General features: G+C 43.7%; 1 protein-coding gene and 1 pseudogene across 1 annotated transcript in view; one reads left to right on the top strand and one right to left on the bottom strand.

Annotated features, from left to right (window-relative positions):
* Positions 1 to 24,631, bottom strand: part of LOC126198978 (ras association domain-containing protein 10-like) — a 1,181,222-nt gene that overhangs the window by 665,950 nt on the left and 490,641 nt on the right. The window lies entirely within an intron of this gene.
* LOC126199769 (5S ribosomal RNA) lies at positions 12,157 to 12,274 on the top strand (annotated as a pseudogene).

Below are 24,631 nucleotides of genomic sequence, written 5' to 3'. Positions count from 1 at the left end.
CCCCTCATCCTACACAAACCAACACTCCACAAATCAGTACGAAAATGCAAAGACAAGTGCGTTCTTGGAGTTGGCATTTTTATAAAGCTTTATAAAAGTGAAGTGAAAAGAAACGCAAATGCAAGAAAATAAAAAAAAAACGGGTTCGTAAAAACCGAAATATCACGAAAAGTGAAAGTAAAATTGATGTGTTGGCAGAAGAGCCAACACCGTGTTGCTAGAGGAGGCCGAAATGCACGCGTTTAAGCTCACGCAGACTGGCGTGAGGTCTGGAACAGTTCAAGGAGTTATAGTAGCCAAAAATAGTACATAGCTTCTGGAATACTTAACTTTAATCCATAATTGGAGAACATCGCTCTTGTTGATACATTAATTACAATCTCAATATAAACTGGTAATGGCGCCTTGCAAATGACGTAGCTGAAGGCTATTCTAACTATCGTCTCGGCAAATGAGAGCGTATTTGTCAGTGAACCATTCTTAGCAAAGTCGGCTGTACAACTGGGACGAGTGCTAGGAAGTCTCTCTAGACCTGCCGTGTGGCGGCGCTCGGTCTGCAATCACTGACAGTGGCGACACGCGGGTCCGACGTATACTAGCGGACCGCGGCCGATTTAAAGGCTACCACCTAGCAAGTGTGGTGTCTGGCGGTAACACCACAAAAATCAATTTTTTTTTTCTGTTTCAGATTTCCACTAACACCGAGGGAAAAAATCGGTGGATTTCAGAACATGTAACAAGCCAAATTTAAAAAGAAAAACTGTTTTTACTCTAATAGGAAAAGTGAAACGCGTCTCGTGAAAAACGTTGTTGAACTACAGTAAGCGTATCTCGGAAAAATAAAAATAAAATGGAAATTACAAAAACATTTAACAAGATACCGAAATGGTGTAAAAACATTCAGTTGACTCTGAACAATTGAAAGTGTGATGTCCTCTACATGAGTACTAAAAAATTTCATTAAATTTCGGTAACACGAAAACAACACAAACTTGAAAGTCGTCGATAATCGATATAGCTAAATGCCTAGAAAACAATTACCGACAGCTTAAACTGGAACCATCAGTGGAAAATGCTGTCTGGAAGTCGAACCAAAGACTGTCGTTTAATGGTAGAAAACATAGAAGATACAACGAATCTACTAAAGAGACTGTCTACGCTTCGCTTTTCGTTTCTTTTCTGCGTGTGTAGGGGTCTTTACCAAATAAGATTGTCGAAGGAAATAGAGAAAATTCAAAGAATTGCAGTTGCTTTTGTATTATAGCGAAATAAAGGGGAAAAGTATCACGGATATGATGATGCGCGAGCTGGGATGGCAAACATTACAACAAACACGATTTTCACAGCGGAGAGGTCTTTTAAATTCTCATCATCAACTTTCTCTTCAAAATGTGAACGCATTTTGGCTCTGAGCACCATGGGACTTAACTGCTACGGTCATCAGTCCCCTAGAACTTAGAACTACTTAAACCTAACTAACCTAAGGACAGCACACAACACCCAGCCATCACGAGGCAGAGAAAATACCTGACCCCGCCGGGAATCGAACCCGGGAACCCGGGCGTGTGAACGCATTTTGTTGATTCCCATCTATATAAGGAAAAATGACCATCTCGTTAATATAAGATAAATCAAAGTTCGCAGGGAAAGAAGTAAATGATCACTTTTACCACCAGCTATTCGAGAGTGTCTGAAAGTGGTTCTATGAACCCTCTAGCAAAGACTGAAGTGTGAATCTTCAGAACAGCTTTTTAGGTATTGTATCGTTTTTCTCCGTTTACTGAGTACTGACCTCATAAACACACATCGAAGCACCACCTCTGCTCCATAGAGCACGCGCCTCCCACTAAGTCAGTTGGCCGACTTCCCCGAAGTCATGTACCGAGCGAGATGGCACAGTGGTCATTATGCTAAATTTTGCATTCCGGAGAACGGTGGTTCAAATCCGCCTCCGGCCATATAGATTCAGGTTTTCCTTGATTTCCCTAAACCGCTCCAGGCAAAGACGGGATGGTTCCTTCGAAAAGAGATGCCGATTTCCTTCCCCAAAATTAACAAAAAAACTACGCATCACGAAGGAATTTTCCGAATGGGACCGTAGTCGGTAGATGTGATGTAATGAACAGACAAACTTCAGAAACATTGGATGATTTTTTTCAAGAGAAAGAGCTTCATAAATTGAGCAAGTCAATGACGCGACGGTTCACCTGTGGCCAATACGCAAGTAGTTATTCGATTTGGCATTGATGAAAGAGTAGTTGGATGTTCCCCTGAGAGGCATCGTGCCAATTTATGCCGAACTGGCGCGCTTGATCGTCAAAATATCGAACTGGTTATAGGGTGCTGCTCATAATGCCTCGCACGTTCTCAGTTAGGGAGACATTCGGCGACCTCGCTGGCCGAGGTACAGTTTGGCAAGTACGAAAACAAGTAGCAGAAACTCTCGCCTTATGCTTGCGGGAATGATATTGCTCGCCGGCCGTTGTGGGCTGCTACGTTCGCAAGTTCGAATCCTGCCTCGGGCATGGATGTGAGTGATGTCCTTAGATTAGTTAGGTTTAAGTAGTTCTAAGTCTAGGGAACTGATGACCTCAGATGTTAAGTCCCACAGTGCTTAGAGCCATTTGAACAATTTTTTGATTATATTGCTGAAATGTAAACTCAGGATGGCTTGCCATGAAGGGCAACAAAATGGGGTGTAGAGTATCGTGTACCGCTGTGCTGTAAGGGCGCCTCGAATGACAACAAAAGTGGTAGTGCTGTGAAAATAAATGACACGCCAGACCATCACTCTTGGTTGTTGGACCTTATGAAGGGTGACAGTCAAGTTGGTATCCCGCAGCAGTCCAGGGTGTCTCCAGACACGTCTTCGCTCGTCGTCAGAGCTCAATTCGAAGCAGGAATCGTCACTGAAGACAACTCTGGTTCAGTCAATGAGATTCCATGCCGAAGACGTATCTGGAGATGCCCAGGACGGCAGTCGGATACCAGCTGGTCGTCCATCATACGGCCCGACAAGCATCAGTGATGGTCCGGTGCATCACTTATTTTCGTAGCAGACGCCTTTGGTTGTCGTCCGCGGCAGCCTTACAGCACAGCGGTACCTCAACGATAATCCACGGTCCTTCTGTTGTCCACAGCAAGCCATCCTGGGCTCAGCAACATAATGTGCGCCCGCACACGGTGAGAGCTTCTACTGCTTCGTGCTTGCCAAACCCTACATTGGTCAGCAAAGTGGCCAGATCTCTCCGCAACTGAAAACGTTTGGAGATTTGCGGGCAGGAAACCAGCTCGGGATTTTGACAGATGAATCACATGGTTCAAATGGCTCTGAGCACTAAGTGAATTAATATCTGAGGTCATCAGTCCGCTAGAACTTAGAACTACTTATACCTAACTAACCTAAGGACATCACACACATCAGTGCCCGAGGCAGAATTCGAACCTGCGACCGTAGCGGTCGCGCGGCTCCAGACTGAACCGCTCGGTCACAACGGCCGGCAGTTGGACAGAAATTGGCACGATATCCCTCAGGAGGATACCCAATAACGGTATCAATGAATGCCAAGCCGGATAACTGCTTGCATAAGGCCTAGAGGTGCACCAACGCGTTGTTGTTGTTGCGGTCTTCAGTCCTGAGACTGGTTTGATGCAGCTCTCCATGCTACTCTATCCTGCGCAAGCTTCTTCATCTCCCAGTACCTACTGCAACCTACATCCTTCTGAATCTGCTTGGTGTACTCATCTCTTGGTCTCCCTCTACGATTTTTACCCTCCACGCTGCCCTCCAATACTAAATTTGTGATCCCTTGATGCCTCAGAACATGCCTTACCAACCGATCCCTTCTTCTAGCCAAGTTGTGCCACAAACTTCTCTTCCCCCCAATCCTATTCAACGCCTCCTCATTAGTTATGTGATCTACCCATCTAATCTTCAGCATTCTTCTGTAGCACCACATTTCGAAAGCTTCTATTCTCTTCTTGTCTAAACTATTTATCGTCCATGTTTCACTTCCATACATGGCTACACTCCATACAAATACTTTCAAAAACGACTTCCTGACACTTAAATCTATACCCGATGTTAACAAATTTCTCTTCTTCAGAAACGCTTTCCTTCCCATTGCCAATCTACATTTTATATCCTCTCTACTTCGACCATCATCAGTTATTTTTCTCCCCAAATAGCAAAACTCCTTTACTACTTTAAGTGTCTCATTTCCTAATCTCATTCCCTCAGCATCACCCGACTTAATTCGACTACTTTCCATTATCCTCGTTTTGCTTTTGTTGATGTTCAACTTATACCCTCCTTTCAAGACACTGTCCATTCCGTTCAACTGCTCTTCCAAGTCCTTTGCTGTCTCTGACAGAATTACAATGTCATCGGCGAACCTCAAAGTTACTTCTTCTCCATGGATTTTAATACCTACTCCGAATTTTTCTTTTGTTTCCTTCACTGCTTGCTCAATATACAGATTGAATAACATCGGGGAGAGGCTACAACCCTGTCTCACTCCCTTCCCAACCACTGCTTCACTTTCATGCCCCTCAACTCTTATAACTGCCATTTGGTTTCCATACAAATTGTAAATAGCCTTTCGCTCCCTGTATTTTACCCCTGCCACCTTCAGAATTTGAAAGAGAGTATTCCAGTCAACATTGTCAAAAGCTTTCTCTAAGTCTACAAATGCTAGAAACGTAGGTTTGCCTTTCCTTAATCTAGCTTCTAAGATAAGCTGTAGGGTCAGTATTGCCTCACGTTTTCCAGTATTTCTACGGAATCCAAACTGATCTTCCCATGGTCGGCTTTTACTAATTTTTCCATTCGTCTGTAAAGAATTCGCGTTAGTATTTTGCAGCCATGACTTATTAAACTGATAGTTCGGTAATTTTCACATCTGTCAACGCCTGCTTTCTTTGGGATTGGAACTATTATATTCTTCTTGAAGTCTGAGGGTATTTCGCCTGTCTCATACATCTTGCTCACCAGATGGTAGAGTTTTGTCAGGACTGGCGCTCCCAAGGCCGTCAGTAGTTCTAATGGAATGTTGTCTACTCCCGGGGCCTTGTTTCGACTCAGGTCTTTCAGTGTCAAAATCAGTATCGTATCTCCCATTTCATCTTCATCTACATCCTCTTCCATTTCCATAATATTATCCTCAAGTACATCGCCCTTGTATAGACCCTCTATGTACTCCTTCCACCTTTCTGCTTTCCCTTCTTTGCTTAGAACTGGGTTTCCATCTGAGCTCTTGATATTCATACAAGTGGTTCTCTTTTCTCCAAAGTTCTCTTTAATTTTCCTGTAGGCAGTATCTATCTTACCCCTCGTGAGATAAGCCTCTACATCTTTACATTTATCCTCTAGCCATCCCTGTTTAGCCATTTTGCACTTCCTGTCGATCTCATTTTTGAGACGTTTGTATTCCTTTTTGCCTGCTCCATTTACTGCATTTTTATATTTTCTCCTTTCATCAATTAAATTCAATATTTCTTCTGTTACCCAAGGATCTCTACTAGCCCTCGTCTTTTTACCTACTTGATCCTCTGCTGCCTTCACTACTTCATCCGTCAAAGCAACCCATTCTTCTTCTACTGTATTTCTTTCCCCCATTCCTGCCATTTGTTCCCTTACGCTCTCCCGGAAACTCTGTACAACCTCTGGTTTAGTCAGTTTATCCAGGTCCCATCTCCTTAAATTCCCACCTTTTTGCAGTTTCTTCAGTTTTAATCTACAGTTCATAACCAATAGATTGTGGTCAGAGCCCACATCTGCCCCTGGATATGTCTTACAATTTAAAGAATGACTCTGAGCAGTGTGCGACTTTACTTCTGAGGTCATCAGTCGCCTAGAACTTAGAACTAATTAAACCTAACTAACCTAAAGACATCACACACATCCATGCCCGAGACAGGATTCGAACCTGCGACCGTAGCGGCCGCTCGGTTCCAGACTGTAGCGCCCAGAACCGCACGGCCACTCCGGCCGGCTCTTACAATTTAAAACCTGGTTCCTAAATCTCTGTCTTACCATTATATAATCTATCTGATACCTTTTAGTATCTCCAGGGTTCTTCCATGTATACAACCTTCTTTCATGATTAAGTTGTGCTCTGTGCAAAATTCTACCAGGCAGCTTCCTCTTTCATTTCTTAGCCCCAATCCATATTGACCTACTACGTTTCCTTCTCTCCCTTTTCCTACTACCGAATTCCAGTCATCCATGACTATTAAATTTTCGTCTCCCTTCACTATCTGAATAATTCTTGACTCAATTTCTGAAGCTCTTTCTCTTGGATAAATCATCCAAGTTTTCTGAGACTGTAATCATTCGGATAATTACTTCGTAGTGAGAGTTTTTTGCTCTTACAGTGCATTCACACTTTCCATTTGCGAGGAGGGTGTGCTGACAGTTCACCTTGACGGAAATCGTATCTTGCAGTGATTTGAAAAAGTGATAGTTCATCAATCAATGATATTTTTTATGATACAAGAATCCTTAATTACCAGGTACATAGCATTCCATGAAAATTTCGGCCATAAGTACCCTGAGAGATTATTGATCACGTGGAATGTTCAGGATGACCAGATCGGAGCGTACATCACGCTCTTCCGTTACACAGATCTTAAATTCTAGAGCCGCGCAGCCGTGTTAGAGAGCAGTGTTTACATACTAATGTTCGCATTACGTGCGTGACAGGAAGTTTTACAGGCGAGTGCGTGTCTAGAGTATGCATGTGTTCATGCCTACTACTGTTTCTATTACCAAAGTGCACACGTAACGGTGTACATGTTAACACGAGCTGTGCACTGTATACCAACATGGTTTTGACCAACAGCTCGACAGCTTCGAATCTTAAGCATACTTTGAGATTTTTCCAAATATTCTGCGCCTGATTCAAGAATGCTCACGAGATTTTTTTTTATTGTAGGCTTTCCACGTCGGACTACATTTATAAACGAGAATATGATCAGATATTTGAGAGAAATTTCGACTGAGCGCGATGACTGGAATCTGTACCCGTGCCTTTCTCCGATAATTTATATTTGCTATCTCAGTGGATAGCAGCGTATAGAGAAAAAGTGAAGATCTATGTTTAACTTTTCGTCGATAAAGAGGTCATTAGAGACAAATCACAAGCTCGCATTTTGTCAGGACTGGAAGGAAGTCGGCCTTGCTGAAGCGTCTGAAGGGGTTTAGGGACTCTACGGAAAATCTAAATCTGGATGATGGACGGGGATTTGAACCGTGCACAGTTTAGATGAATCTGTCTTAGTCACACCGGTACTCGAAGGATGCGGTATCGTCGACATGATTTCCTAAATATTCACCTTCCCACTTTGCAGAAAGGATGAAGATTCTATCAACTAACATGAATAGCGAAAAGTGTGTATCAAATATGAATGTTTATTTAAGTTACCGCAACTACGTGTTTAGTTTGAGTGAAAGTGAGGGCAGGCCAAGAGCCGCGTATCTGAATGCTTGAATGCTTCGCCCCCCCCCCCCCCCTCCCTTCAAACTGTAGAAGTTATTTCTTAAGCAACCAAACACGAGCGACGGTTCTCTGGCGATATCGCCTGCAATCTACTGCCCGCTTCGATCCCGCGAATTTTCAACCAGTATTTCTAAAGCCACTGTGTTGTAAAGATATTCTATGGAAAATTAACTGCTATGTTTAGCAGATGTGGCAATTTATCTCCGTACGTCTGCTAACACAAGCAAAAAAATAAAAAAGGACAGGAACAGAAATGTATTAAACTTATTTTGAAACGCTTTTCTTGGGAACGTTTTTCAGTTGAGGCCAAGCGGGTTGTTTAAATATTTTGTCTCTCTAATGTTCGCAGCTCATAGTCTCGCGGTAGCGTTTTAGATTGCCCGCGGGGTCAGGGATTTTCAGCTGCCTCGAGATTGAGTGGTGTTGTGTCGGCATCATCATCATCATCATCATCATCATCCATCCCCATTACGGTCGGAGGAAATGGTTCAAAATGTTCAAATGTGTGTGAAATCTTATCGGACTTAACTGTTAAGGTCATCAGTCCCTAAGCTTTCACACTACTTAACCTAAATTATCCTATGGACAAACACACACAACCATGCCCGAGGGAGGACTCGAACCTCTGCCGGGATCAGCCGCACAGTCCATGACTGCAGCGCCCTTAACCGCTCGGCTAATCCCGCGCGGCGAAATGGTTCAAATGGCTCTGAGCACTGAATGCTTGAATGCTTCGCCCCCCCCCCCCTCCCTTCAAACTGTAGAAGTTATTTCTTAAGCAACCAAACACGAGCGACGGTTCTCTGGCGATATCGCCTGCAATCTACTGCCCGCTTCGATCCCGCGAATTTTCAACATTTATGTGTGTCTCAACCCAAAGTGTAACTTTTCAGCAGTTTATGAGGAACGCAGAAAGAGAAAGGAATAACAGAAAATTATGAAGAAAGTAACGGGTACTGTCATACAGTCTAAACGATGAAGCTGCACGTTTTACCCGCTTCTTCGGAACCATTTATTTTATAATTTCACTTAGCATCCAGCTAGCCACTGTCATTATGTATTCTATCCTGTATTCCATTCTGTATCTACGTCCGACAATACATCTGAGGTCATCAGTCGCCTAGAACTTAGAACTACTTAAACCTAACTAACCTAAGGACATCACACACATCCATGCCCGAGGCAGGATTCGAACCTGTGACCGTAGCGTTCGCGCGGTTCCAGACCGTAGCGCCTAGAACCACTCGGCCACTCCGTCCGGCCCACCTATGTGTACAAAAAGTAAAGGACGGATTAGAAGAGGTACCTTGCCACACAAAAAACCATCCTATACTGTTGCATTCAAATTAGTCTACGGAGTCCTGCTACAACATGCCTATCTTGTGACATTCGAAGAAAAAATTCAAAAATCTATCAATATTCAGGAAACATTTATGTGTGTCTCAACCCAAAGTGTAACTTCTCAGCAGTTTATGAGGAACGCAGAAAGAGAAAGGAATAACAGAAAATTATGAAGAAAGTAACGGGTACTGTCATACAGTCTAAACGATGAAGCTGCACGTTTTACCCGCTTCTTCGGAACCATTTATTTTATAATTTCACTTAGCATCCAGCTAGCCACTGTCATTATGTATTCTATCCTGTATTCCATTCTGTATCTACGTCCGACATTTCAACCTGCTTCTTTAACTACAGCGCGAACTTTACTTGGTTTCGACTTATACAAGTTGTGAACTTTACCTCTTGTTAGTGCGCAACGTCGTATACTCGTTTCTCCTGCGACGAAGGCGAGGTCGTCTACTAGCCTGGGAATATAATATGAAAGATAGCCTAGGGAACGGCGTTGAACAGGCACATTGACACAGGCAGCAGCATATTTACGGGCTGGGTTTTTTCCTGCTTCATGTCACTGACGACGAGGTCACGTGCTTCAGAAATACTGCAAACAGTAACTTTATGGAAATCGGGCAGCGACGTGCAGCGTATGCAAAGAGGAAGCACAGGCATCTAAGCACGCGGTGGGACTCAGCTCTACGATCTGTTTAACGCTCCTTCCCTTTCGAGCACAACAGAACAACGTAAAGAGAAAATGTCATATCAAGTACTCATCACTGGAGATATACACCGTTCCGTAACATTAATATGACCACCGCCTGTGTCCGACGTCAACGTTCAATAGCCAATTACAAATGGCAGGTGGCAATACTGGCGGTGGAGCGTATACAGGGTGGTCCATTGATCGAGACCGGGACAAATATCTCAAAAAATAAGCATCAGACGAAAACAACTATAAAGAACGAAACTTGTCTAGCTTGAAGGGGGAAACCAGATGGCGCTATGGTTGGCCCGCTAGTTGGCGCTGCCATACGTCAAACGGATATCAACTGCGTTTTTTTAAATAGCAACCCTCACTTTTATTACATATTCGTGTAGTAAGTAAATAAATATGAGTGTTTTAGTTGGACCACTTTTCTCACTTTGTGATAGATGGCGCTGTAATAGTCACAAACATATGGCTCACAATTTTAGACGAACAGTTGGTAACAGGTAGGTTATTTAAATACAGAACTTAGGTACATTTGAACTTTTTATTTCGGTTGTTCCAATGTGATACATGTATCTTTGTGAACTTATCATTTCTGAGAACACATGCTGTTAAGCGTGATTACCTGTAAATACTACATTAATGCAATAAATGCTCAAAATGATGTCCGTCAACCTTAATGCATTTGGCAATACGTGTAACGATATTCCTCTCAACAGCGAGTACTTCGCCTTCCTTAATGTTCGTACACGCATTGACAATGCGCTGACACATGTTGTCTGGCGTTGTCGGTGGATCACGATAGCAAATATCCTTCAACTTTCCCCACAGTGAGAAATCCGGGGACGTCACATCCGGTGAACGTGCAGGCCATGGTATGGTGCTTCGACGACCAATCCACCTGTCATGAACTATGCTATTCAATACCGCTTCAACCGCACGTGATCTATGTGCCGGACATCCATCATGTTGGAAGTACATCGCCATTCTGTCATGCAGCGAAACATCTTGTAGTAACATCGGTAGAACATTATGTAGGAAATCAGCATACATTGCACCATTTAGATTGTCATCGATAAAATCGGAGCCAATTATCCTTCCTCCCATAATGCCGCACCATATATCAACCCGTCAAGGTCGCTGATGTTCCACTTGTCGCAGCCATCGTGGATTTTCCGTTGCCCAAAAGCGCATATTATGCCGGTTTACGTTACCGCTGTTGGTGAATAGAACGCGTGCAAAAAATCTGTCATCGTCCCGTAATTTCTCTTGTGCCCAATAGCAGAACTGTACACGACATTCAAAGTCGTCGCCATGCAATTCCTGGTGCATAGAAATATGGTACGGGTGCAATCGATGTTAATGTAGCATTCTCAACACCGACGTTTTTGAGATTCCCGATTCTCGCGCAATTTGTCTGCTACTGATGTGCAGATTAGACACGACAGCAGCTAAAACACCTACTTGGGCATCATCATTTGTTGTAGGTCGTGGTTGACGTTTCACATGTGGCTGAACACTTCCTGTTTCCTTAAATAACGTAACTATCCGGCGAACGGTCCGGACACTTTGGATGATGTCGTCCAGGATACCGAGCAGCATACATAGCACACACCCGTTGACCATTTTGATCACAATAGCCATACATCAACTAGATATCGACCTTTTCCGCAATTTCTTTACGTACTACACGAATATGTAATAAAAAATGGGGGTTTCTATTTTAAAAAAACGCAGTTGATATCCGTTTAACATATGGCAGTGCCATTTAGCGGGCCAACCATCTGGTTTCCCCCTTCAAGCTAGACAAGTTTCGTTCCTTGTAGTTTTTTCGTTTGGCGCTTATTTCGTGAGATATTTGGCCCAGTCACGATCAATGGACCACCCTGTATAAAGCGTGTCGGGGTACTCGAGAAACAGTATCCTTGCACTAATGCGGAAACGGAGCGATTTATCTGACGTCTAGGGGTATGATGATTGGCTTTTGCGCCAAGAGTGGAAGCATTTACAAAACGACTAAGCTTGTGCTGCCGTGGTTAAAGTGTACCGTGCATGGTACATTGGCGCTAACCAAAAGCGGCGCCGAGGCAACTGTGGTGCACCACGGAGCACGGGTGACAGGAATGAACGACAGCTGCAGAGTTGTGGACAAGCGAATAGACGAGCAACTGTTGAGCAACTGTCAAGCTTAGATGAACAAAGGAGATACCGACAGTGTCTCCTCAAAGATCGTTCAGAGAACGTCACGCGTATGGGCCTCTCCAGCAGGTGACTAACTGGTTCATGCACCCATGCTGACTGCTGGTCACCGGCAACGAAAGCTGGCATTTGTACTCCAGTACCGCAACTGGGCGTCCACTGAGTGGCGGCAGGTGGCTTTTTCAGATGAATCACGTTGTATGCTCCATTGGACAGACGGGAGTTGGCGTGTACGGGTCTGCAAGGGTCAAAGCTGAAGGAGAGAAGTTATGGTCTGGGGAACATTTTCGTGTCATTCCCTGGGTGACCTCCACATTCTGGAAGGCAAAGTGGATCAGCAAATATATCCATTATCCTTGGGGACCATGTCCACCCCTACAAGCACTTTGTTTTTCTCTCGGCACAATGGCTTGAGCCAACCGCCTTTCCGCAGTGGTAACACCGGTTCCCGTTAGATCACCGAAGTTAAGCGCTGTCGGGCTGGGCTAGCACTTGGATGGGTGACCATCCGGTCTGTCAAGCGCTGTTGGCAAGCGGGGTGCACTCAGCCCTTGTGAGGCAAACTGAGGAGCTACTTGATTGAGAAGTAGCGGCTCCGGTCTCGGAAACTGACCTACGGCCAGGAGAGCAGTGTGCTGACCACATGCCCCTCCTTATCCACATCCAGTGACGCCTGTGGGCTGAGGATGACACGGCGGCCAGTTGGTACCTTTGGGCCTTCATGGCCAGTGCGGGAGCAGTTTAGTTTTTTAGTTTACAGTGGCTTCTACCAGCAGCACAGTGCTATGTGTCACACAGCTCACAGCTTAGTCCGAAGAGCACTGGGCTGAGATTACTGTACTCTCCATATTCCCCAGATTTCAGCTCCACCGTGAATCTATGGAACCCCTTGATCAGGATAATCGCGCCATGCATCCTCAACCGAGATACCTAGTGCAGCTGGTCGCAGCACCGTCTGTCAGGCACGTCAGTGTGATTTGCAGAGTATCAATGTATATCCATGTAGCAGTCGGTATGGCCCAACGTCCCTGTGGGTAACTTCCAGAATCTCATTGACTCTCTTCCTGTACATCTCACAGCAGTCTGCACTGCAAAAGGCGGTTGTTCAGGACTTCGACAGGTGGTCACATTAACGTGACTGGACGATGTGTATTAGATACATTGCAAACAGTTACTCTAATGTGGTACAGATTGTAAGTAGGCTGTTTAGGTTTTTATATTGCTAACGCCACGTAGCGCTCTGTATGAAAATCACTGGCTGTGCTGTGTGCAGTCTGTGGCTGGTTGGCATTGTTGTAATATTCGCTATTGTAGTGCTGGGCAGTTGGATATGAACAGCGCATAGCGCTGCACAGTTGGAGGTGAGCCGCCAGCAGTGGTGGATGTGGGGAGAGAGATGGCAGAGTCTTGAGAGCGGATGATCTGGACGTGTGTCCATCAGAGACAGTAAATTTGTAAGACCGGATGTCATGAACTGATATATATATATATATATATATATATATATATATATATATATATATATATATATATATATATATAAGTGCCTTCAGTAGTTAGAATTCTTTATTTAGCCGGCAGTATTGGACCTCGCTGTATTGCAGTAGTTCGAGTAATGAAGATTTTTGTGAGGTAAGTGATTCATGAAAGCTATAGGTTATTGTTAGTCAGGGCCATTCTTTTGTAGGGATTATTGAAAGTCAGATTGCATTGCGCTAAAAATATTGTGTGTTGATCAGAATAAGTAAAGACAGTAATGTCTGGGTACGTTCAGTTTTGCTCAGGTGTTTGAAAAGCAAATAACGTAAGGGGTTTATCAGCACAGTAATTCACTAATTTTTCTAAGGGGACGTTTCATATGTCGACCCTTAGCCGAGGATAACTCACTGGAATCTTCTGATTTTTTCTTGTAGTTTGTGTAATTAGTGTAGCTATTGTTTATTGCTAGCGCGTAATTATAGAGAGAATTTCCTTTGTAGTTGTAGTATTTCATTGTTGTACAGTAAAACAGTTGTGGCATGCATGTAGATTTGCACCAAGTATTTCGCAGGTGCGCTTGCAATTAACTAGATATTATTTCCAGTGCTATGTTAATGTGTTTTCTTATTTTTGCTCTTCAAATTGTGCTTTTCTTGTTATCGTGTGATAATTATGGCATGTGAAAAACGTAACACTATGCTCCAAAGTAAATTGAGAAATGATAGTGACGAAGAGCGTAGCTTATCAGCACCACCGTGTAATGAAGTAACAGACATTCAAAGTAGTAATTTGGTAATTTTGCATAGGGAAATGGAGCGGGCGGCAAATAATGGTGTAGACAGTGAACCAATTAGTGAACAGGGAAGCATTATCGATCGATCGGTCGGCAACAGCTCGCCTCAGGAATCCGAAATGACAGGACACAATCTTGCAAATACTGTAGATTCAGGTTTTGCGTCCTCACGCGTTTTCTGAAATAAGTCAAGACACATGTTCTGCTTTTCAAAATGCGAATATTGCCGGTTCAAATGCACTGCCGAATAGCACTGAGGAACATGTTGCAAACACCAGTGCATTGTTATTACAATTAATGCAACAAATGGGACAAAAGCTTCAAAAGTTAGACACAATGGAACAAAATCTTCAAAAGTTAGACACAATGGAACAAAATCAGAGACAAACACAGCAAAAGTTAGACACAATGGAACAAAATCTTCAAAAGTTAGACACGATAGAACAAAATCAGAGACACACAGCAACAGCTTCAAAAGTTAGACTCAATGGAACAAACGCTTGAACAAACACTTGAAGGGTTAACTGTTGAGTTACTTAAAATCGAATCGAAATGTCAAAAAGTCTGTAATTACCGTAAAAACACAAATTTGTGAGCATTTTCAACGTATGAAAATACATTACAGAATCACGAAGCAGCCATAAAAGAACTGCAAACTATTGTTCATGAAAATCACGACACCTTGCAAGCTAAAATTGACTCAGTTGCATCTGCCGATTCGGTTACGCAACTTGCAAAAACTCCTGCCGATTCGGTTACGCAACTTGCAAAAACTCAGGAAAACTTAAAGGACACAGTAGATACGATTTCAACACAAATGGACACACGTCCAGGTCATCCGCTCTCAAGACTCCGCCATCTCTCTCCCCACATCCACCACCGCTGGCGGCTCACCTCCAACTGCGCAACGCTATGCGCTGTTCATATCCAACTGCCCAGCAATACAATAGCGAATATTACAACAATGCCAACCAGCCACAGACCGCACACAGCACAGCCAATGATTTTCATACAGAGCGCTACGTGGCGTTACCAATATAAAAACCTAAACAGCCTACTTATATAGTAAATTTTTCTAAGGGGACGTTTCAAGATCTACAGGGAAAGAAGTTGAGAGTAGATATATCACATTGTAAATGGCGACCACTACACGAGAGGCCAATTTCAGAATCGGCATCGCAATAGCTCTAATTTTGAATACAACATGCACAATGACACACGATTTTTATTGTTGCTTCTTCGCACTAGTATGACACCAGTTGTTACATATCATGCAGGGCGATAATAACCTAATGACATTTTTCGTATAGAAGAGTATTACATTTCAAATTACAGAATGAATAGTACTAAGGCAGTACAGAATGAATTCAAATAACAATACACTCGATTTCGATTTGATATTTTCTGCCCTGTGTCATCACCAAACATTCTGTGTATCTGTAATATCTTTAGTTTTCGAGATTTGATTTCTAGCACACCTACGTTTTTTTTAACACTAGTCAGTTGTTACCTGATAAGGGTTTAACCAACTGAAGACCGTTCCTGACAGAATACCAATCAGTGAAAAAATACCATTTGTTTGCATTTCACTCCTAAATATGCAATTGTTCTACCAAGATGTCACAGAAGGCTGCCTTAATAAAGCAATGTAAGTTAAACAACAATTTATTGCCGACGTTATGAACACTGAGCCGATTCGCCAGCGGCTTAGCATTGCTATACAAAGTAAGGAGCTTGCAAGTTATGAAAGCATGCTGCAAAGAGACCTTGTCGTATGTCCGAGCAATGTATGCAAACTTAGCTTATCCCTTAGTGCACAAATGGACAAAACATCTAAACTGTCTTCTCAAGCCCAGGGTGTCAAACAGGCGTTTTAAATAAATGTGACCCAGCCATGTAAGGCAGCTAATATCAGGTGCAGATCGTAACAAAAATCATTAACACTGCTGCTGTCAAGTACCTAGAATGTGGAACGTTTCTCAACAGACAAAAGGCGGTTATTATGCAGTGCTACAACCTCGGATTCCTTCACAGCCGTGGTTCATGAGGACACATCTGGACCGATCCACGATTTCTACCATCATAAGACTCCGCTTCAATCATGCCTCTTTACCACAACATCTACATCGGATCAACGTTTACAGTTCACCAGCATGTGAGTGTGATCCTGAGTCGGAAGCTGATGTCAACTACATCTTATTTATGTGCCCCAAATTTGACCGTGAACGGTTGGTCTTGCTGAAGACATTGCTGAGTATGGGCTACCATCTTCCTCAATCAGCTTCTTCTCTTTTGTGCACTAAAGACGTTCGTCTATATAAAGTGATAGTTAACTTCATCAAGAGTACTGGTTACAATCTGTAGGTTGTAATGGTGTACGTAAATCATAAATATGTTTTGCTGATGAAGATATTTCAGAATTGGTGTGAATTGTAAGCCAAGACACTTTTAATTATTTTCCAGTTCAATTCAATTCAATTTTTAAAACATTATGTACAAAACTGTAACAGTTAAGCTTTTTATTCTTGTAAATATGCATTTCTGTATTTGTTTATTCAATTATGTGTACATTGTCACTATGTGTTGCCGATGGCTAAATTGAGTACACACTCAAAGGCCAAATAAAAAAAAATGCATGAATTAATGAAAATGAAAGTTTGGGGTCTATTCTAGAAAGACAAAACAGCTACTCCCTTTTTTATTCTACATATAATTCTCAACTGTTGCTTTCAGGGGTCAAGTGATAAACAATAATCATGTTCAATTACTTTTGATAATCAGTAACAAAATATTTAATTCTTGGGCATATTCACTGTGATGCCGCTCCCCCTGTCTGCAGCGAACCAAAAGGAGGACATCATTTTCAAACAGAATCTGAATTCGTTCGAAAACACGTTCCTCTCCCCAGTGACGTCGTTCCATACACCACTGCCGTCTAACTTGTTTCTGCACATTTTTCACAGGTAGGCGACGCCCACGTAAACCATGCCGTAATAAACGACGACAGACTGTCAGCCCTGGCAGTGTACGATGTGTTCCGCTGATCTACTTTTGCGTCAGAGTTGAGGAAGACGGGGATCTGTACTGCAACGACGTGTCCCATCTCATCGTGTTCTACGGCCTTCCGTGAACCATTCTGCACACATCCGTTGCACTGCCGAAACACTTCTTCCCAGACGAGCAGCAGTTTTCCGGATGGATGCATCACATTCTCTCATGCCAATAATGCGCCCTCTTTCAAACTCACTGATTTGACGTTGCGGTTTGCTCATACGTCTGATGGGCATCCTGAACGTCTTTTCAAGTCACGCTCGTCCATTATCTTCGGTTTATAGAGACAACGAGAGCCACAGGCACATTTTACCGGTAGCTGGTACTGCGCCGTGATATCGATGCTGACCTTGAACCTGCAGCCTAGCATGGTTCAAATGCCAGTCATTTCTGCAGAACATACTAATGTACCATCATGCGATTATGAATGTCCTATCTCTAGCCGTTCACGGTGTTTTGTGCTTTCTGAACATGACTGAAAATTGCTGAATCGTTTTCCTGAATCATGTTAGAAATTCATACAGAGAGTAATCTTGTTATTTTGTGCAAGCTTGTTTCAAGGTATATTTCTTTGGAGGCTCATGAGATCTTTTAATGGCTGTGGGCCAAGTGTGTCACTGATAATTGAAGTGAATCTGAGTTTTACATATCATGAATCATTTTAATTTGTAGCTTATACTAAACAGAGCAATTTACATGGTGATTTGTGTGTCGAGTATTGCTTAATCATGTAAGTAAGTGTGCAGCGCGCTTGTATATCGAGAGTGGATGTAACTAAGAAGTTGTAATTGTTTTCGGCACGAATTTCATTTTCATTCCTACTCGTTTGTATCTACTGGGTGTGTCCCAATTTTACGTAGTGATTTAAATCGCATGTTTGTAAGTCTGCTCTTATGTTGCAGTAATTTGGACTGCTAGTGTGGGTTGCTTTCGCAATTCAATTGGTAAATTATGTGATCACATTTGAGAAGACGTTTTGGAATTAGGTCCCAAGCCACTGGATTGGCGTGCTTACTTCAGACAAGGAGACTTTTCTTTAATGACTGAAATTTTCTCTTTACTTGTGAACTGTAAAAGTGCAGTTTTCAATTATTGTCATGAATTTCCTTCGATGTTAAATATTGATTTTTCTGTTTCCTTGAAGTCAGGAGGGCCGCTGCGGCCGAGCGATTCTAGGCACTTCAGTCCGGAACCGCGCGACCGGTACGGTCGCAGGTTCGAATCCTGCCTCGGGCATGGATGTGTGTGACGTCCTTAGACTAGTTAGGTTTAAGTAGTTCTAAGTCTAGGGGACTGATGACCTCAGATGCTAAGTCCCATAGTGCTCAGAGCCATTTTGAACCTTGCAGTCATATTTAACGCCGATTTTAAACTGTCTAAAATTCATTTGTTAACTAACTTCTTTAAGGTCATACGTCCAAGAAGGGAATAAAATTTGTGACAGAATTTTACACTTTATGGCCTACCACCTTACCGCTCACTGATCCATACACTGCCGTCATTTCAACAATCATACTTATTAATGAACCCTTGATAACAAAATTTGCTTCATACATTTTTTATTTTGCTTCTGGACAAAAAATTATTCTGGGTGGTCAAGATAAATGAGGCACTATACACGTAGACGATGTAGTTCGGCATTTTACACATTAGCAAATCGTTGGTAGAGGTGACACAAGCGACAAGTGACAGGAAATATGCTACGAGCGATTGAGATTCGAACTCAGCACCAGAGGCTTTATAGGCCAACGCTTACCCACTCAGCTACCGAGCTACAGGACAGTCGACTGGCGCCGCCATAATCGTCACGTTGCTGCGCCCGGCAATTTGGTGTCGGTGGTTTTCCCCGGATCGCGGTACTCACGGTTCACGGTTGACACGGTGGCACGTGAAAATCCCAGCGCCCGCACGATCTCAGAGACGGCTAGTCCCACGCTTCGGCAGCGATCAAATGCGCCGATACCGCGCGTCGTGCACATCCTACGGTCGCCTGTCACGCCACTACAAGGTCTGACGACAAACCAGCCGCGAGACACAACAAACAGGACTGCACACAAACTGGCTGTTTTCATTTAACGTCATATCAGTCCTAAATGAAGATGATGAACATTTCAAATGGAATGATTGTCGCTGTCTTCGGCAAAACGAGGCAGGTGATTAAAGATTCTGTAATTGTCCTCATGAGTGTGCTTCCCAATCGTTGTCCGTTGTAAGATAATGTTCCCCTCCAATGACCTCGATGCTCACGGAATATTAGACCCTAACTTGCCTCCCTTTCCGCAGAACGTGCATGTTTTACTGAAAGGAGTAATGTCGGTCCTGCCTGGTGGTTTGAAGCTTTACTCGAGTAGGATATATCTTCTGCGAACATGTGTCACCTTCTCCTCTGATGATTGCTGTGTAATGGAGCGGGGCACTACACATCCATCCTTTATCCTTCGAACAGCACGTTTCAGAGCTGCTTTCAGCACCTTTTCTGAATCGAAGGTATTCCATTACTTGGTTAAACTAACAATCTAAATCGTAATGATATTTTTCTATTATGATCAGTTTCGACTTTAACTTAAAGTCATCTACACATGAGAGCCCCCTATGACTAGAGTTAGCGTTTCGCCGGCTGTTCTCGTGGTAGCACTCGTCTCGTGGTAGCTCTCCTCCAGATGTACTTGACTGGGATAGCAAGACTTGTGCACGATACTGGGACATAGATTGCTAGGCATCGTCACTGACGGAAGTCCCTTGCGGTTTAGCGTGTCAGTCTCTGGGCAATCGAGTAATGTAGAGATCGGGCGGGAAGGAGCGCCTGGTCCCCAGTACGGATCCGCCCGTCGGTTTTTTGCCGAGCTCCGGTGAACCGGCCAGTCTGTGGATCGTTTTTAGGCAGTTTTCCATCTGCCACGGCGAACGCGGGCTGATTCCCCTTATTCCGCCTCAGTTACACTACGTCGGCGAGTGCTGCGTAAACAAGTTCTCCACGTACGCGTACACCACCATTACTCTACCACGCAAACATAGTGGTTACACACGTCTGGTGTGAGACGTTCCCTGGGGGGCCGAACCGCACAATAACCCTGGGTTCGGTGTGGGGCGGCGGCGGGGTGAAGTGGACTGCGGCAGTCGACGTGGGGTTGTGGACCACTGCGGCTGCGGCGGGGACGGAGCCTCTCCGTTGTTTCTAGGTCCCCGGTTCACATACAGTACAATACAATACAATGTAGAGATTCAGTTCGTGTCGAATTATATGGAGGCAATGGAGAAGGTTACACATGTTCGCAGAAGATATATCAAAAATGGCTCTGAGCACTATGGGACTTAACAGCTATGGTCATCAGTCCCCTAGAACCTAGAACTACTTAAACCTAACTAACCCAAGGACATCACACAACACCCAGCCATCACGAGGCAGAGAAAATCCCTGACCCCGCCGGGAATCGAACCCGGGAATCCGGGCGTGGGAAGCGAGAACGCTACCGCACGACCACGAGATGCGGGCGAAGATATATCCTGCCGGAGTAAGGCTTCAAACCACGATGTAGGACCGACATTACTGCTTTCAGTAAAACACGCACGTTCTGTGGAATGAAAGCCAAGTTAGGGTCTAATATTCCGCCAGCATCGAGGTCATTAGAGGTGGAACATTATCTTACAACGGTCATCGATTGGAAAGCACACTCATGAGGACAAAATGGTTCAAATGGCTCTGAGCACTATGGGACTTAACTCATGAGGACAATTACAGAATCTTTAATCACCTGTATCGTTTTGCCTGCTTCACTGTATGACCACCCACATGACACGTCCTTGATTGTTCACTGTGGAAGCTGACAATATGGTATCCTATACGATACCCAACACTGTGACAGTGGATCATGGACAAATGTGATACATCTTGCGATCTCCTGGATTCCTGACGGCCGTACAAGGTCTGACGACAAACCAGCAGCGAGAGAAGACAACGCGTTCCATTCGCCAAGGTCACAGTGCTGCCCTCCGTGCAAGACAGCTACTTTTCCTTATTCAGCTGGTAATGAGAAAGGACAAGCTGCACAGGGTGGCGACTGCTTTGTAGTCTTGTTGATGAGTGCTAAAACAAAATATTAAAAATAAAAAAACTGTGAAAACAGCTGAGATCGACATGCAGCTAAACAAAACTGTGAGAGCGATCGGTAGCACAGTCAATCAGGGCCATTTCATTGCAGTGTCAGTACGGCATAAGAAGTCAGTGTAAGAGTGTCAAACAAGGCTAAATCAAGCACAGATCTTTGCGTGGGACAATACAATACTTTCCAACACAGCAAATAAAAAAGTATAAACGCATTGGATTCATGCAAAAATTATCGTCTACTTCAGCACTAATAGCCAGTGAAATGGAATACAAGCATTTATAGCACGTAGATTGGGAAAGAAATCGATAGTGTCATTTCAAAGGCCGCGCGGGACTAGCCGAACGGTCTTGGGCGCTGCAGTCATCGACTGTGCGGCTGGTCCCGGCGGAGGTTCGAGTCCTCCTTCGGGCATGGGTGTTTGTGTTTGTCCTTAGGATAATTTAGGTTAAGTAGTGTGTAAGAGTAGGGACTGATGACCTTATCAGTTGAGTCCCTTAAGATTTCACACACATTTGAACATTTTTTTCATTTCAAAGGGAACAAGGTAGGATTTATCTTGAGCGGTTAAAAAGAAAATGTGTAGCTACAAGGGATATGAGTCCTGTTCCTTCGCAATGTGACTTACTCAATGGAAGTGCTTAGGAATAAGGATTACTTGCCCATTCGTAACACGTGTATCGTTCACGACCTTTCGCAGAAAGCTATTAGATGTTCGCTACACCACCAGGCACGTGACAGTTGGTTCTACATTGAAGTTGAGTCCTCCAGGAAGTGTTTCCTGTGGACCTCCTGCAGAGGAAGAGACTGTCAAGGATACCTTAAGGGAGTGTAGAGTTCAGGCATTCCAAGATGGGTCGAAAGATATATTGGATTAATGGTGACCTGGTTGTCAAATTTAAATAAATATTGTTTTTCCTGTCTTTGCTGACCTATTGGTTAGTATTGTTAACAATTTTTGACTATAAAATAACAGTATAATTGATTAGTAATTTGTAATTAATTTTAACTGTATTTTGCCGGCCGGAGTGATCGAGCGGTTCTAGTTGCTTCAGTCTGGAACCGCGTGACCGCTACGGTCGCAGGTTCGAATCCTGCCTCGGGCATGGATGTGTGTGATGTCCTTATGTTAGTTAGGTCTAAATAGTTCTAAGTTCTAGGGGACTGATGACCTCAGAAGTTAAGTCCCGTAATGCTCAGAGCCATTTGAACCATTTTTTTAACTGCATTTTACTGCATGTTAGGTCAACCCACTGCCATTTAACAAGTTTTCACTGTAGTCCAATTACGTCCGTCTAACGTGTTATACTATGTAACTCCATTATCTGATTTTATTAATTTTTAATTTTTATTGCATCGACTAAACAACAGATGTTTTTTACGGGAGTTATTCGGGAAGTAAGATTCGATTTCTTATAAAACATAAACCTTCACACAGTTTTTAAAAAACTGTTTTTATTTTAATTGTTACATGTTTCTCTAGTTGTATACATAGTTCCAATATTTGCTTAAACGTTTGTCATAACGTTCTACAAGCTGCTTTCACCCGGCACCTGTTGCGAAGCGGTTGCCGCCGAAAAACTCCTTTAGGATACGCGGAAAAAGTGAAAAAGACTGTACGTTCGGTGTGTAGTCTGTTGCCATCCAAATTATCTGATTAGATTTCGGGTGTGAATGCCAGAATGGGGTCCGGGATTGTCATGCAGCAGCTAAACTCCAGATATCACAAGGCCACGTCGCTTATTTTGTATTGCACGTGGAAGTTTAGTCAGGATAGCGCAGTAAACGACTGCGTTTATTGTTGTCCCTGGTTACATAAACCCGACTAAAAAGACTCCCAGTTAATCCCAAAACACGGGTGCTATAATTTTACCTGTTGTGGTTGTCTGCTCATCCTTGACTGACTGGTGATATCCTGTGGCGCCATTCCGTTTACTGACGTTTAGGACTGGGGTCATGTGTGGAACCCATGTCTCGTTACCTCCTTCTGATATCGGTTCAAAAAATCAAGAGCACAGTCAATTTTTTTTTCCCATTTCGGGTTTCTCAGCAAGCAACCTGTGAAATTGCCGCTTTTCAGCGACGATCTTGTGCAAAAGTGTTCCACCCGCATACGGAATTTTCAAATTGAGAACCATCGAGCTTCACGAATCTTTTCGTGCACGGCTTTGACAGAATCTTCTGTCATCACTGATGGTCGGCCTGATCGCGAACATTTTTCCGTCCGTCCTTGAAAGCTCTCACCTACTTATATACTTCGCTCCCACTCAACGCACTGGGGCCGTACACCTCACTTGTATGTCGATTAATTTTGCTGGAGCGTTCGTTCCTTGCTGACAAGCAGTATTTCACAGTCGGTAAACTGGTCAATTGTCTTACACATTCTGAACGGACACTGTAAACAGCACACTACGAAAATACCAACACAAATGGCATCGTGTAATGAGAAAGGCATATCGAGAGTGGATGAGTATGTGCCTTTCAATGTTCGAGCGAGATACGTTTAGTTACGGCTGTTCGCACTTTATTTGCCGAATAACCCTCGTATTTTAACGCTGTTGTTTCTGCAATGTTTCTCACTCAGGAAAGTTTCTAAACAGATAAACTGTGCGGTAGTCAGAATAAAATATAAAAAGATATTTTAGTCCAATTAACGACAACCAGCGCGGCAGAGTGTTGACATTTAGAAGAATAAGAAGAGCAGAACGGGAGTCTTCAACGAAATGAAAATGGTAAATAAGAAGAGAAGCCAACGCCACGTATCTACCCGGCTGCGGCCATCCGAAATTTCGCCACCTAATTAGAGACTGGGCGTTTGATGGATGGCGCTTAAATGCGGTGTCAAACACAGTTTAGTCCAGCCGTGGACACAGACGCTGCCAGAAAACTGAGCTATCCCATCCCGGGCGACTAATTGGGTTACTAATGGCGGCAGCTGGCAGCTGGCAGCTGTCAGCAGGCGGGTCGGCGCCGCCTAATGGCGTGGCTGATTGGCGCGGGCCAGGCATACATCACGGCGACTAACGGTCGCGCCTATTAGGAAGCTTGCTGCTGCTGACTCAGCTGGCATTGTCGCCGCGGCCACCGCCACCGCATTCGCTACGGCGCTGAAAAATCTCCTCGGCATCGCAGGGTCTTACTCTCAGCTTACTTGTAGCCGCCGTTTGCTTCGCACCATTTTCCTGCGCAACACTTGGAACGCCATAATTTGCCCAAAACTGCTTTTGCTGCCAGTTCAGTTTTTTTAAAATTCACTGAGGAAGGCTACACTGACATTCTTAGTTTTAAACTATAGTACGAACGTCAAAATAATATGTCGAAGTAATTAACCGTAGAATAAAAACAACTGAAGTCACTTAATAGGGAAAGGCGTCTGTGCCTGACAAAATATATTCACGATTCTACATAGGACACGCAAAAGAAATTTCACCTTTGCTAGTAGCAGAGTACCATAAATCTCTGG

The sequence above is a fragment of the Schistocerca nitens genome, chromosome 8 (assembly GCF_023898315.1).
Source record: "Schistocerca nitens isolate TAMUIC-IGC-003100 chromosome 8, iqSchNite1.1, whole genome shotgun sequence".
Taxonomy (NCBI): domain Eukaryota; kingdom Metazoa; phylum Arthropoda; class Insecta; order Orthoptera; family Acrididae; genus Schistocerca; species Schistocerca nitens.
This window is presented reverse-complemented; position numbering and strand designations above follow the sequence as displayed.